This window comes from Triturus cristatus, chromosome 3_1, assembly GCF_964204655.1.
Source record: "Triturus cristatus chromosome 3_1, aTriCri1.1, whole genome shotgun sequence".
Lineage (NCBI taxonomy): Eukaryota > Metazoa > Chordata > Amphibia > Caudata > Salamandridae > Triturus > Triturus cristatus.
Window position 1 is genome coordinate 210780290 of NC_140583.1, and position 12794 is coordinate 210793083.

General features: G+C 51.7%; 1 protein-coding gene across 3 annotated transcripts in view; it reads right to left on the reverse strand.

Annotated features, from left to right (window-relative positions):
* The window catches only part of LOC146859938 (mucosa-associated lymphoid tissue lymphoma translocation protein 1-like), a 1299471-nt gene extending 1287137 nt beyond the window's left edge, over positions 1 to 12334 (reverse strand). For 2 of the 3 annotated variants that reach the window (XM_085643683.1, XM_085643682.1), the window contains exon 1: positions 12116 to 12231. The gene's annotated coding sequence lies outside the window, so the exon portion shown is untranslated. Of the gene's footprint in view, positions 1 to 12115 lie in introns of all 3 variants that reach the window. The other variant, XM_085643681.1, reaches the window with a different exon arrangement.
* Positions 12335 to 12794: the final 460 nt, after the last annotated feature.

The window sequence follows — 12794 nt, forward strand, 5'->3', positions numbered from 1 at the left end:
GACCAATCATTTATACATGGAAAACTCACGAGCCTATGATAGATATTAAATCTAAAACGGGTTAGTAGTAATCTATCATAGCCACCTGGTACAAACTACAAGTATGACTGAATATTAAAAGCAGATAAAATCAATTGATTATGCTGAACAGCAGGTTTAGTATACTCCTTAGCTAATCTTATAGTATCTAAAAGAATCATTCCTTGTTTTTTTAATTCCTTTCTAGAAATCGTGTGCATAGTACCCGGAGACTTGTAATACTCTGGGTGGCCAAGATCTGTCATAAAATGTTTAATATATCTCAGCCACGGAATCAGCAACGCTCCTTCAAGTTTCATACTATCAGCTAAAATGTCCTGATTTAGCTTAGTCTCTGCTTTGGACCATATTCTGTGCCACAGCAGAATAGGCTCCATTTTTATCAAATCTGAAATGTATGGAAGTCCCAGCTCTGCGTGGCAAACGTATGCTGATGTACTGCTAGGTACAGCTAAAATATAGCGCAGGAAGATGTTTTCCACTGTCTGGAGTAACTGCGTATCCAGAAAAACCCCACATCGCCACTCCGTACATGGCTGCTGAGACACACTTTACTTTATAAATCTGCAATAACTCCCGTGGTAGTCTTCTTCCCAATTTCTTTGCAAAATTGGCTAGTGCCATTGTTGATCTTGCCAGTATAAGTTTTTTGGCCATAATTGTATGCGACCAACGGTCACAGTGATCAAACAATATTCCCAGATAAGCAAAGCTGGGTGTATGCTCTATTTTCTGGCCCTCCAGGTACATATCCCTACATTTTTGGCTCCCAGGGCCACATCTCATAATGTATGTCTTTGAGGTATTGACCTTGAGATTCAATTGGCCCATAAACTTGATAAAACTATTTAAAACCCTCTGTAAACCTATTTGGGTGTGTGACATTAAAACTGCATCATCTGCATATAGAAGTGCAGGTAAAGGGCATGCCGCTATTTGTGGGAAATCGCAGTTATCCTTAACTAAGGCATCGCAAAGGCCATTAATATAAAGATTAAAAAGAAAAGGGGCCAGGACACACACTTGCCTAACCCCCTTTTTAATGGGAAATGGGTCCGTTCGATCTCCTCCAATCCCAAAACGTACCCGCGCCCTTGCGCCACTGTATAAGCGTCTAAGAAAGAGGACAATTTGCACATCTATCCCTAGGCGTTCGAGTATCTCCCACAATTCCTCATGCCTTACAGAGTCGAAAGCAGCTGTTGACAAAGGCTAAGAAGAGTCTGCCTTTTTTTACTCGCATATATTTCCCCATTAGAATAGATAGGTTTAGACTCTGTTCCACTGTACCTAATCCAGTCCTGAAAACTATATTGTATATCAGACAGAATATTATTTTCCTCGGCCCAGTCATTCAAGCGTGCTAACAATATACGACCGGCCACTTTTGTCAGGGCTACTAGTAGAGAAATGGGCCTATAACACTTTGGGTCCTCACGATCACCCTTTTTGAAAATGGGGATAATAGTTGATTCCACCCATGTTTCCGGAAAAGGGGCAGCGCAGCTGGCTGTTAGGACCTGAGTGATAATTGGCCCCCAAAAGTCAACATTGAATTTGAAAAGATCTATGGGGACGCCGTCTGGGCCTGGCGCCTTCCCCCTCAAACTTGCAGAAAGTGCGCGATTCACCTCCTCCAGAGTAAACCTGAGGTCAGCATACATAGACTCAGGGTTACTAATAGTTTCCTCATAAGCACCCACATTATTTCTAACAGAGGTTTCATCTATGTTATACACCCCCGAGAAATACTCAATCTATTCATTTTCAGCAATAGCAATCTCTACTGATTGCCCCTCCCCCGTGCTCAGGAAGGGTGCTTTTATCACCCTCCAGAACGCCGAGCTATCACCCCTCAGAGATGCTTCTTCCAGCATTTCCCATGTCTCATTTCTGATTGTAACTTTACGTTCTCTAAGAACAGTTCTATAGTCCCTTCTGGCCATCCTTATGTTGTCTAAATTTTTAGGAATCCTGTGTAGTTCCCTTTTTAATTTGGAGTAAGCCTGGGAACACTTTGTCGAACCAACCTCGACAATTCATTTTTTTCTTCAGCGGGAAGGATAGAGAAATTCTAACTGCCTCAGAGATAGACGCAAAGGCGGAGAGAATACCAACTGGGGAGGCGGTCTCATCCAAGCATGTATTAATGGCTGGTCTACACTTGCCTATCACTTTACTAGTAATAACTGTAGGAACCACTTTTGACCATCGCAGGTTGTAACCATTTATATTATGAAGCGAGATTTCCGAGAGAATCTGGTCTGATTGATCATGCCTACTAAATGTATTAATTGGTGACAAGACTGAAAGACACAACGGAAAATGGTCGCTCAAGGAGTGGTCATCTACATGGACATTTTTCAATCTATGAGCATGGGTATTTGATATTAAGATGTCATCTATTGTAGAATGGAATCCCCTCCCATTAAAGGTGGAGGGCATGAGTATAGGTTTATTGATTAAATCATTTACAAAACCCATATTCATACTAAAAATCTAATTATTATACAGATCACCTAGAGGGGAATGACAAAAATGTGTGTTGCACAGCCCCTCCTCTAATGTGACACCGCAAATTTTGTCTACTTCAGTTGAGCACAACACACAATTAAAGTCCCCAACCAAAATCACCATCATGTCTCTATAATTTTTTCCATGTGCAGACTGCAAGTTATTACATAATTGCGTTAGAACATCATTCACCAAGGAGGGGGGTATATTATTATAGAGGTTCACAAGCAATATACAATGTGTACTATCAATATGGAGTAACATTATTTGACAATACTGTTCCTCGGGCTGAAAAACTATTTTTTTCAATTCCAACCTGTTTGAAATATAAGTTCCTAATCCCCCTTTTGCTCTACCCATTATTCCTGCAACGGCTGGAGTATGCATGGTCTTAAACCCATATATATGGATTGGCTCCTTCGCCCAGGTTTCCTGCAGGCATATGATACTATGGGAGCTAATAAAATCCCCAAACAGTGGGTTTGATTGTTTAGATGACAAACCAGCGATATTCCATGACACTATTTCCCAACATGCTTTCTCTATCGGAATCTGATTAGTAGGGATAATTAAATGGGTCACTACACCGCTGTCTCCATTTATTTGGGGCGGATCTAGTATATTGATAGATCTGGGTTCACAAGTGATCTTATTAACTAGATTTGTAGAGACTATATCCTGTGCTTCCCTGATAGAAAGAGAGAGATCTCCCTCAAATGTTGAATTTGTGTCGCTGTGCGTATTAGCACAACAGTAGTTATTTCCTCTAGTAAGGCGTATTGGACGATCAAGTCAGTCTTGTTCATCTAACGTACCCAAAACACCGTAGCGATTATTGACTGAGATAGAGTAGCTACACCAATCTTTACTTAGGTATTGTTCCACCACAGGACTATTCCTCTGGAATCTTCCAGAGAAGATGCATGGCTGATAAAAGGACCCCAATTTCACAGAATGTATAAAAGGTACAGTTAATTAGAGAGTCCACGCTGAAGCTCGTGTTCTTAGTTGGTCTTTTAATCTTGAATTGTTTCACAGTTCAGTACAGCCAACGCGTTTCGCCCAAACATGGGCTTCTTCAGGGCAAGTTTTGGAAGCCAACGAAGCCCTTTTGGTGAAATAAAGGTGTAAATGTAGAGTCTTGAATATTGGGTCTTGCAGAGAAAAGGTTCTGGTAATCCTGGGCAATAGAAGACACTAAGTAATGTCTCTAATAGAGTTGATCCCTGTCGGGATAATTTAGGGTGCAGTGTAGCGGGTCCTGTAATCGGGAGCCTTCGGTGCCGATGTATCCGGGTTGGTAGACTACCCCGACAGGGATCAACTCTATGTTTGGGCGAAACGCGTTGGCTGTACTGAACTGTGAAACATTTCAAGATTAAAAGACCAACTAAGAACACAAGCTTCAGCGTGGACTCTCTAATTAACTGTACCTTTTATACATTCTGTGAAACATTGAAACATATTGCCTCTCATACCTTTGTGAATGTGAATTTATTTATGGTCTTGTGGCAGCTGGCCATCTGAGGTGGGCAATACCCCGATTACTACTGTGTGACATGTCTAGGCAGTGCAATCCGCTATAACCCAGCTGCTTTTCTGCATGTACTAAAAACTTCATTCAGCCATTAATGTAATAAGGGCATTTTTCTTGGCTTGCAATGATAACTATTTCACAAGCAAATTGTCCTGCCAAAGAAGGGATCAGGGGGGCGTGGCCAAGATGGCGGGGTGAGCGGACGCTTCTTCCCGTAGCTCCTCCGGCCCGGCCAAGCTAGAGCCCTTTTCTTATGCTTTTCTCCCCCCGCTGAGGCTCAGCGCGGGAGAGGAGCGTGGCGGAGCATCAGGGGTGCACATTGGTGCTGTTTTGGTTCGGATCGCCTCGGGGGAACCCCCCCAAAAAGTTCGATCGAGACCAAGGAACGACGACGGCGAGCCCGAGGGGCGGAGCGCATTGGAGAGCTGTCCGGGCGCCTCGGCTGGGCCTGGTGCTGAAAGTTGCGATCTGGAGGGGATCTGGCCCGCCGTTCGACGGTGACTGAAGGAGCCTTGCGGGAAGGGACCCGACGGTGTGGAAGGCTTGGGACGGGTGCCCCGGCACTCAGACTGGTGACGGCGACACCTCGCACTGCGGAGGCCCTAACCCCTAGCCGAGGTACAGCGGACTCCCTGATGGGGTTGGACCATCTGGGCCCCTGTGCGTGACAGACGGGGGCCGGTGGTGGAACTTATTTTACTGTGGGGTGCCTCGGGGGCCCCGGTGGTGTCGTTGGGCCTGGTCGTTTTGGCCTGCTCCGCCCGGCCGCCATTTTGTCCCCGAAGGAGCAGTGGTGGCAGCCTTCGCCGGAGTCCTAGCTGCTGGATGCAAGTGACCCCCGCTGCTGCTGGGCTGATTACCGGAGGGATGTGCTGATGAGACCCCTCTGCTGCGGCCCCTTTGGTTGTCTCACACAAGCTCTTGCGGCTGACGGTGACCGGACTGGGCCGCCATTTTGTCACCTGTGACGCAGCGACTTCACTCGTGTGGGATACCCAGGTCGAGTGCTGGCCGGCGGCTGAGCATCCCTGGAGCGCCTGGATTGGTGCCCGACTGCGGAGCTAGCGATGTCTGGAAGAGGAGGCCCGAAGAAAGGGGACCGTACCCTGCCGGACATGCTTGGCAGGGCCCAGCACTTGCGGGACAGGACGCAGCCCTCACCGGGGCCCTCCCGGGCTCCGGCGGATGTGACTGGAGGGGAACCACCCGTCACGAGGGCCTTTATGGAGGAACTGTTCAGCTCCCTCAGGGAGGACTTCCAGACACTGAAGCGGGAGGTGGCCAGCGAGGTCCGAGAAGTGCGCAGGGAGGTGGAGGGCCTTGGCGAGCGTGTGGAAGCGGTGGAGACGGAGGGCCAACAGCGAGCGGAGGAGATAGTCCACCTCCAGCAGGACGTTCTTCGCCTCCGGGAACAGTGTGTGGAGCTCCAGGCCCACTCCGAGGACCTTGAGAACAGATCTCGGAGGAACAACATCCGAGTGCGTGGCGTGCCGACTGCGGACGAGGGGTCCGATCTGGGGAGCTACCTGCGGGCCCTGTTCCGAGAGATCCTGGGGGAAGCTGCGGACTTTCCCATCAGCATTGACAGGGCGCATAGGGTTGGCCGGCAGCGCCAGTCATCGGCACCTCCACCGGACATTCTGGCCTTCCTGCCCGACTTTCCACTAAAGGAACGCATCATGGCTGAAGCCCGCAGGAAACAGCCTCTGACTTTCCGGGATCGGCCGGTGGCGCTTTACCAGGACCTCTCCGCCATCACTCTGCAGAAACGCAGGTCCTTTAGGATTGCCACTGACTTTTTGCGCGAGCATGAGACGCCGTACTCTTGGGGTCACCCCTTCCGCCTGATTTTTCGGTGGAACGGAGTGTTACACCAGCTACGCTCCTTGCAAGACATTTGTGGTGTCCTGGGGCTCACGGCGGCGGAGGAGGAGGGAGCTACGCCGTCGTGGAGGTCCTCGGAGAGACGGAACCGGCGGAGGTCAACGGGGCGGCGCTCAGCGACCAGTGTGGGGCGCCCGGACTCCCCTACCATCAGAGCGGACATGGCTGACGCCCTGAGGGCGGCGGCCGGGGACTCGACCGGCTCCTCTAGCGTGGCCTTGACGGCCTAACACACACTCCGGGGGGAGATGTCTTTAGCTTCTTTACATGCTTGGTACGGGGCGGGGGGGTTGGGGGGGGAGCGGTTGGAGGTGAGTGGCTGGACGTCCACTTCGCTCTTTTCTACGGACTTGCCCGTTTTGGGGCTTGACTGAGACTATGGGGTGTTTGAGTTTGTGGGTGGCTAGTTGCCAGGGTTGTGTTTTGGGTGGGGGAGGGGGTTGTTTTGGGGTTGGGAAGGTCCCGTCCGATGTGGTCTATGCCCGCTTTGTTTTGGCTTGTCCTGCGCTGCGGCCTCGCGCGCCCCACCCGCTGATTCCCTGCCCATTGCATGGCGGTCCCGACCCCCGCGAGGAATGCCGGGCCTAAAGGTAGTGACCCTTAATGTTCAGGGTCTGAACAACCCGGTGAAGCGCAGAGCGATCCTGTCGTTGCTGGAGGGGACGCAGGCGGACATTTGCCTTTTGCAGGAGACACACTTATTGCCCCGAGATTGCCATAGGATGCGCTCTGCTAAGTTCCCTACCCAGTTCTTTTCCTCGGCAGCGAACAAGACGGCGGGGGTAGCCATTCTCCTAGCGAGCTCCTTTCGGGGGGAGGTGTTGCATAAGTGTGCTGAACAGAAGGGGAGGCTCCTTGCGTATCGCATGCGCCTGGGAGGCATAGCATTTACGGTCGGCTCCGTTTATAGCCCAAACGATCACCAAGAGCGCTTCCTAGATTCCGCGCTGGTGGATGTCACTGCTTCCCCCGACCGCCACATTATCTTGGGGGGAGATCTCAACATTGTCTTTGACTCTGTGATGGACAGATCGGCGCAGCGCTTCCCGCAGACGGGGGAACTGTCCCAGGCTGGGAGGGCCCGGATTGCGGAAATGGATCTGCACGACCTCTGGCGCTCCATGCACCCCACGGATAGGGACTACTCTTACTTCTCGCACGCACACCGAACCTACTCACGGCTGGACTACCTCCTGGTGAGTGGACCGATGCGTGCCGCTGCCACGGCGGCGGACATCGGGGTCCTGACCCTGTCTGACCACTCCCCAGTCACCGGCGTTTTCCGGTGGCCGGCGGCCCCCCCCTCTCGGGGGGTGTGGCGCCTCCGGGATACACTTCTACACAAAAAGTCGGTGGTGCAACGCATCGGGGAGGTCATACAGGACTATCTCACCCACAATAGCAACACTGACACCTCGCAGGCGACACAGTGGGCGGCATTGAAGGCCGTCCTCCGGGGGGAATTCATCTCTATCTCTGCAGCTGAGAATAAGGAGCGGCAACTGAAGAGGGATGAGCTGACAGCTCAAGTCCGGGAGCTTGAGCAGGTCCACCGCCGTACGGGGGCGCCGAGGGTGTGGAGGCAGTTGAAGGCAGCGAGGAAGCTCCTGTCGGCTCTGGATCTTGACAGGGCGGAGTACGCCGCCCTACGCTTGAAACATGCCTACTACACTGGGGGGGACAGATGTGGCAAGCTCCTAGCACACCGGCTCCGGGTCGCGCAACAGCGCAGCGTTGTGAAAGAATTGGTGGGCGCGGACGGGGGGGGTTGTCTCCGGGGACGCGGAGGTAGCGGAGTCTTTCCGCGGCTTCTACGAGGCGCTGTATGCTGAGGAGCCCTCCTCGCCACGGGATGCCGACGGCTATTTGGAGTCGGTGACCCTCCCGGTACTGGATCCGGCTCAGGCTGACCACCTGGAGCGGGACATCCATGTTGAGGAAGTGATTTCAGCTATCGCGCGGCTGAAACATGGCAAGGCCCCGGGCCCGGACGGGTACACGTCGCTATTTTACAAGACTTTTTGCACGGCCGTGGCCCCTGTCCTTACTCGGCTATTTAACTCTTTCTCCGAACCGGGAGCCATCCCTCCGGATCTCCTGAGGGCGACGGTCGCGGTAATCCCGAAACCTGGGAAGGACCGGGCCCTCTGCTGCTCGTACCGACCCATCTCGCTTTTAAATGTCGACCTCAAGTTGTACACGGGGATTCTCGCGTCCAGGCTGAGTCCACACCTCCCCGACCTGGTGGAGGCGGACCAGGCTGGTTTTGTGCCCGGCAGACAGACGGTTGACAACACCAAGAGGGTGACGCATGTTCTGGAGAAGGCCTCAAGGATCTCGGGGGAGCGGATGTTGCTGTCCGTTGATGCGGAGAAGGCCTTCGACAGAGTTCACTGGCCGTATCTTGAGCTGGTCCTCAAGAAACTGGGAATCGGCGATAAGTTCCGCACCATGGTCTTTAACTGCTATAAGCATCCTTCAGCGTCGGTGCGGGTCAACGGGTGTAGCTCCGGTGGCTTTGCCATCGAGCGCGGCACGCGGCAGGGCTGCCCTCTTTCGCCGCTCTTGTTTGCCCTCTACATGGAGCCGTTTGCTCAGAGGATTCGTAATAATCCGGATGCTGTCGGGGTCCGGATGGGCCAGTACGTCCACACCGTCAGTCTCTACGCGGACGATGTCCTGCTGACTTTGGACAACCCTAGGAGGTCGCTGCCTGCTTGCCTCCGAGAGCTGGACGCCTTTGCGGGGGTGGCCGGCTTCAAAATGAATATGAGCAAGTCGATGGCATTAGACGTGTCCCTGGCTGCGGAAACCAGGAGGGATCTTCAGCGGCTCTTCCCCATGCAGTGGTCCTCGTCCACGGTGCCGTATCTGGGGATTCTGCTGGCGCCTACATTACCGGAGATGGTTACGGCCAATTATGCCTCCCTCAGCAGGAAGATCAGGGACGAGCTTGGCCGCTGGAACAAAGGCCTGCTGTCCTGGCTGGGGCGAATCGCGGCGGTCAAGATGACGGTGTTGCCCCAGATACTATATCTTTTCCGGGCCCTTCCGCTCCAACCCCCGGTGGGCTGGATACGACAAATGCAGGCTGACATCTCCCGCTTTGTCTGGCAGGGCCGCAGGCCACGCATGAAGAGGGTCCTCTCCACGCTTGCTCCGGAAGCGGGGGGTCTCGGCATTCCGGACCTCCGTAGGTACTTTCAGGCGGCACAGCTCCGCTATCTGGTGGAGTGGAGCAGGTGGGAGTCCGACAAACATTGGCTCTTCCAAGACCAGGCTGTGGCGGGCCGCACCTTACAAGAGGTTCCATTCCTGCGCCGTGCGCATCGCCCCCCTAATCTTTACGCTTCCTTTGTTACGCGGGTCCCCCTGCGTGTGTGGGACGCGGTCTGTGAGGCCCGGGGCCTTACCACCTTCCCTTCGCCGCTCACGCCCATTGCGGGCAACCCGGACTTCTCCCCAGGGATGGAGCCGGGGGTTTTCTCCCACTGGGTGCAGGCGGGCTGCAGGGCACTCTTCCAGATCTATGGCCCGGAAGGAGTGGTTCCTTTTCAGCAACTCCGCCAGGAGTTCGGCCTGACGGAGCTGGACAGATTGCGCTACATGCAAGTTCGGCATTGGGCCCTCCAGCCCCAGGTGCGTGCCACCGCCGCCCGTCCAATCACACCGTATGAGAGGTGGCTGGCTACTCGGACCTCCGACGCTAAACTGATCACCGATCTGTACAAATACCTACAACCCCCGCCGTTTCACTATTACAACCCGGGGAGGGAGCGTTGGCACAGGGAATTGGGTAGGACACTCAGCCACAAGGAATGGGACAAAATTGCGTATCGGGCGCGGCACTCTGCATATCACACGGGCCTTACGGAGACCTTTACTAAGGTGTCCACATACTGGTACTACACCCCGGAGAGACTGTATGAAATGCATAAACACACTGACAGGGGGTGCTGGCGGAGCTGTGGGCAGGAAGGTACCCTTACACACATTCTTTGGGATTGCCCAGTGCTGACCGCCTACTGGATGGAAGTCTTGGACGAGGTGGATAAGCACTTTGGGATAGAGCTGCCGCGATTCCCGGCGTATGTCCTGTTGGGCCTCCCCAATGACCTAATGTACCCACTGAAGTCCCGTAGGGGTAGGCAGATCGCAATCGCGCTGGGGTCTGCGGTTCAGAACATTCTAATCCACTGGCGCACAACCACCGTCCCCTCCATCACCGGTTGGTTGCATAGGCTCTGGCATGTGCTGGGGATGGAGAAGCTGTCGCTTACGGTTGCGGGGGAGATAGACCAATTTGAAGAGCTATGGCAACCCTTTCTAGCGCTGTTGTCCACTGAATTCCGGGAGCTCACCTGCCCGAGGTATCTTAGACTTCTCAGGCTGACGCCGCCGGGGACCCCGGCGGACTAGCTTATATGTGAGACGGGGACCCCCCGGGGAGGGGGGGGGGGGTGCGGGGCTTCCTGGTTAGGATTACTCTGATGCGGGACCATAGGACGGGGGGGGGGGGGGAGTGTTGTTGTTTCGTTACTGGGAGGATGGGGGACGGGAGGGGGGGGATTGTGTTCTATTGAGGTGTTGATGGGGGGGGGTTTTATTGCTTAGATTGGGGGTGTCGGATACGCGTGCGGGGATTTCACAGCTTGTATTTCTAGCTTTCATTTACTGTGTTTTTCCCCCTGACCTACCGCGCTACCTATTGCCAACCCTCTGGAGTTGCACCCCTTTTTCTTTGACTGTATTCCATGTATCCTGCCCTCCTATCCCCCTCCCCCACGGTTTGTTTTGTCTCAATAAAACGTTTTAAACACAAAGAAGGGATCAGTGAATTGACAAAAAGGAAGCTACCGTCTTTGAAATTGCTTGGAGAAAACGTGTCTTATGTGCTTTGGATTACAATTTGTAGTTGTCAATAAACTCAATCTACTCTTAAAAGATCACTGTGAGTAGCATAAGAACAGAGTTAAATCTACAAAAACATGTTTGTTATAATGCCAGGTTTGTCAAATATGTTTAAATTGCACAATTTGACATTTCTTTTTCTCATATTGGTTATGAGGATAGCTCCAACCACACTTCTGGAAATGCTTGTCCAGACCCATTGCTGCAAGTGTTAGCCCCTCTCCCCTCGAAGTCTGGGTCTAGTTGCACCCCTGGAAATAGTTTAGCGGAATTTTAAGAGATGGTTATGGTTTAGGTTCAACAGAGAAGCACTTTTGCCTTCCCCATTGGCTTGCAAGTGCAATAACTGTTATTTAGTAAAATTAAAATATGTAATCCTAAAGGAAGAGCCTCAAAGTTCAAGCGACAGAGAATAAACAGTCTTACTGATGCTGATGGAGCAATAGAAAACATTAGATGGCTTGATTCGAAATATGCACGTTCTTCACAATAAGCCTGCCACTATGGTTTCCCGATTTCCTGAAAAACTGACCAAGCGTTTGAAGACACGTGTGAGTGTAAGCAGTCGAGTTTTGTCTTTGTACACTTGATTCTGGTACTTTTTGTTCCTCATTTTACTGTGAAATGCATATCCACACCAGAGTTCAAATTAAAAACAGAATGGATGATCTACTCACATCTGGCTTGTGACAAATTGACATCACAGCGTTATCTGTTTTGTAAAAATCTAACTATTCTTTAAAAAACATAAATGCATCGCTGCTAGAATGAAAGCACGTAAAGCCAAAAGGGAAGGCGGAGAGCTAAATTGGGATAGCTTCATAAAACTCAAACTTTGCACCGTCACTTCAGAGATCTCAACGTGTCCCACGAGAGGTGCTAGGAATTCTAAATTCCGAATGTGAGGAAAGTCAAGAGCTAAAAACGTAGGTCCGATCAGATTTTTTCTTACCTGTAAAATGGAAAAGACACGCGAATCATGAAAATTTCACACTAACTCTTAGACACAATAACACAGAAATGCCACATACCCGTGCAGTTTTCTGCTGCGACCATCATCTACAAGATTTTCAACACGGAACACATTTCAATACAGAGTTGAAGCAACATTTCAAAATCAAAACTGATGCCACGTTAACGTTAGACGTGCGCCAGGAGACTGGGGGAGGACGGTAAGCAGGTGTCTACGGGGTACGCTAACGGCGCAGGCTGCGAGGTTGCTTTACTCACCGGGGACTGTCGGCGCCTACTTGTAAACGCTCCGATGGCGCAGCTGCGTCTTCTCAGTACTTCCTCATCTTCCCAGGAAGCGGAGGCGAAGTTTGGCCCACCCCTTATACTAACACCCGGTCCTCCCACGGCTGCACTTCGGGTCCACCCCCGGGACACGCTGCGGCCCACTGTGAGTATGCACTGTGCCCACAAGCACCCTCCGGGCCCTCCTCCAGCGAGCACAGAAAGTGAAAGTGCATTCGTCGTTGCGTGGGACGCTTGCATCACTCACGGGCAGGCCTTGGCACACAGCTCAAGAACGAGATTGGCTAAGAGACCAGGTTCTAGCTTCAAAACAATGTCTACCAAAGGAAGGAGTGGATCATACAATTTAAAATACAGACTAAAAGGGCAAGATATTATTTTAATAGTGGCATAACAAAGACGCTGGGACCATACAGTGAGACGAATTCCAGCCATGCCACAGGCACCCAAAATGTTTAGTGGGGTAACCTAATTAAACTAAATCCTTGTGAAATAATCACACACCATGCCATGATGAAGTGTGAAAGGCCATTTTATTAGGACAGGTTTTGCAGTATTATTGTTAACTTCATTACAACTTACCCTACCAAACATTCTCCAATGAAGCCTCCTTGTCCTAAAATGCCCCACACAGTCTTCCCCTCCCCTGTGC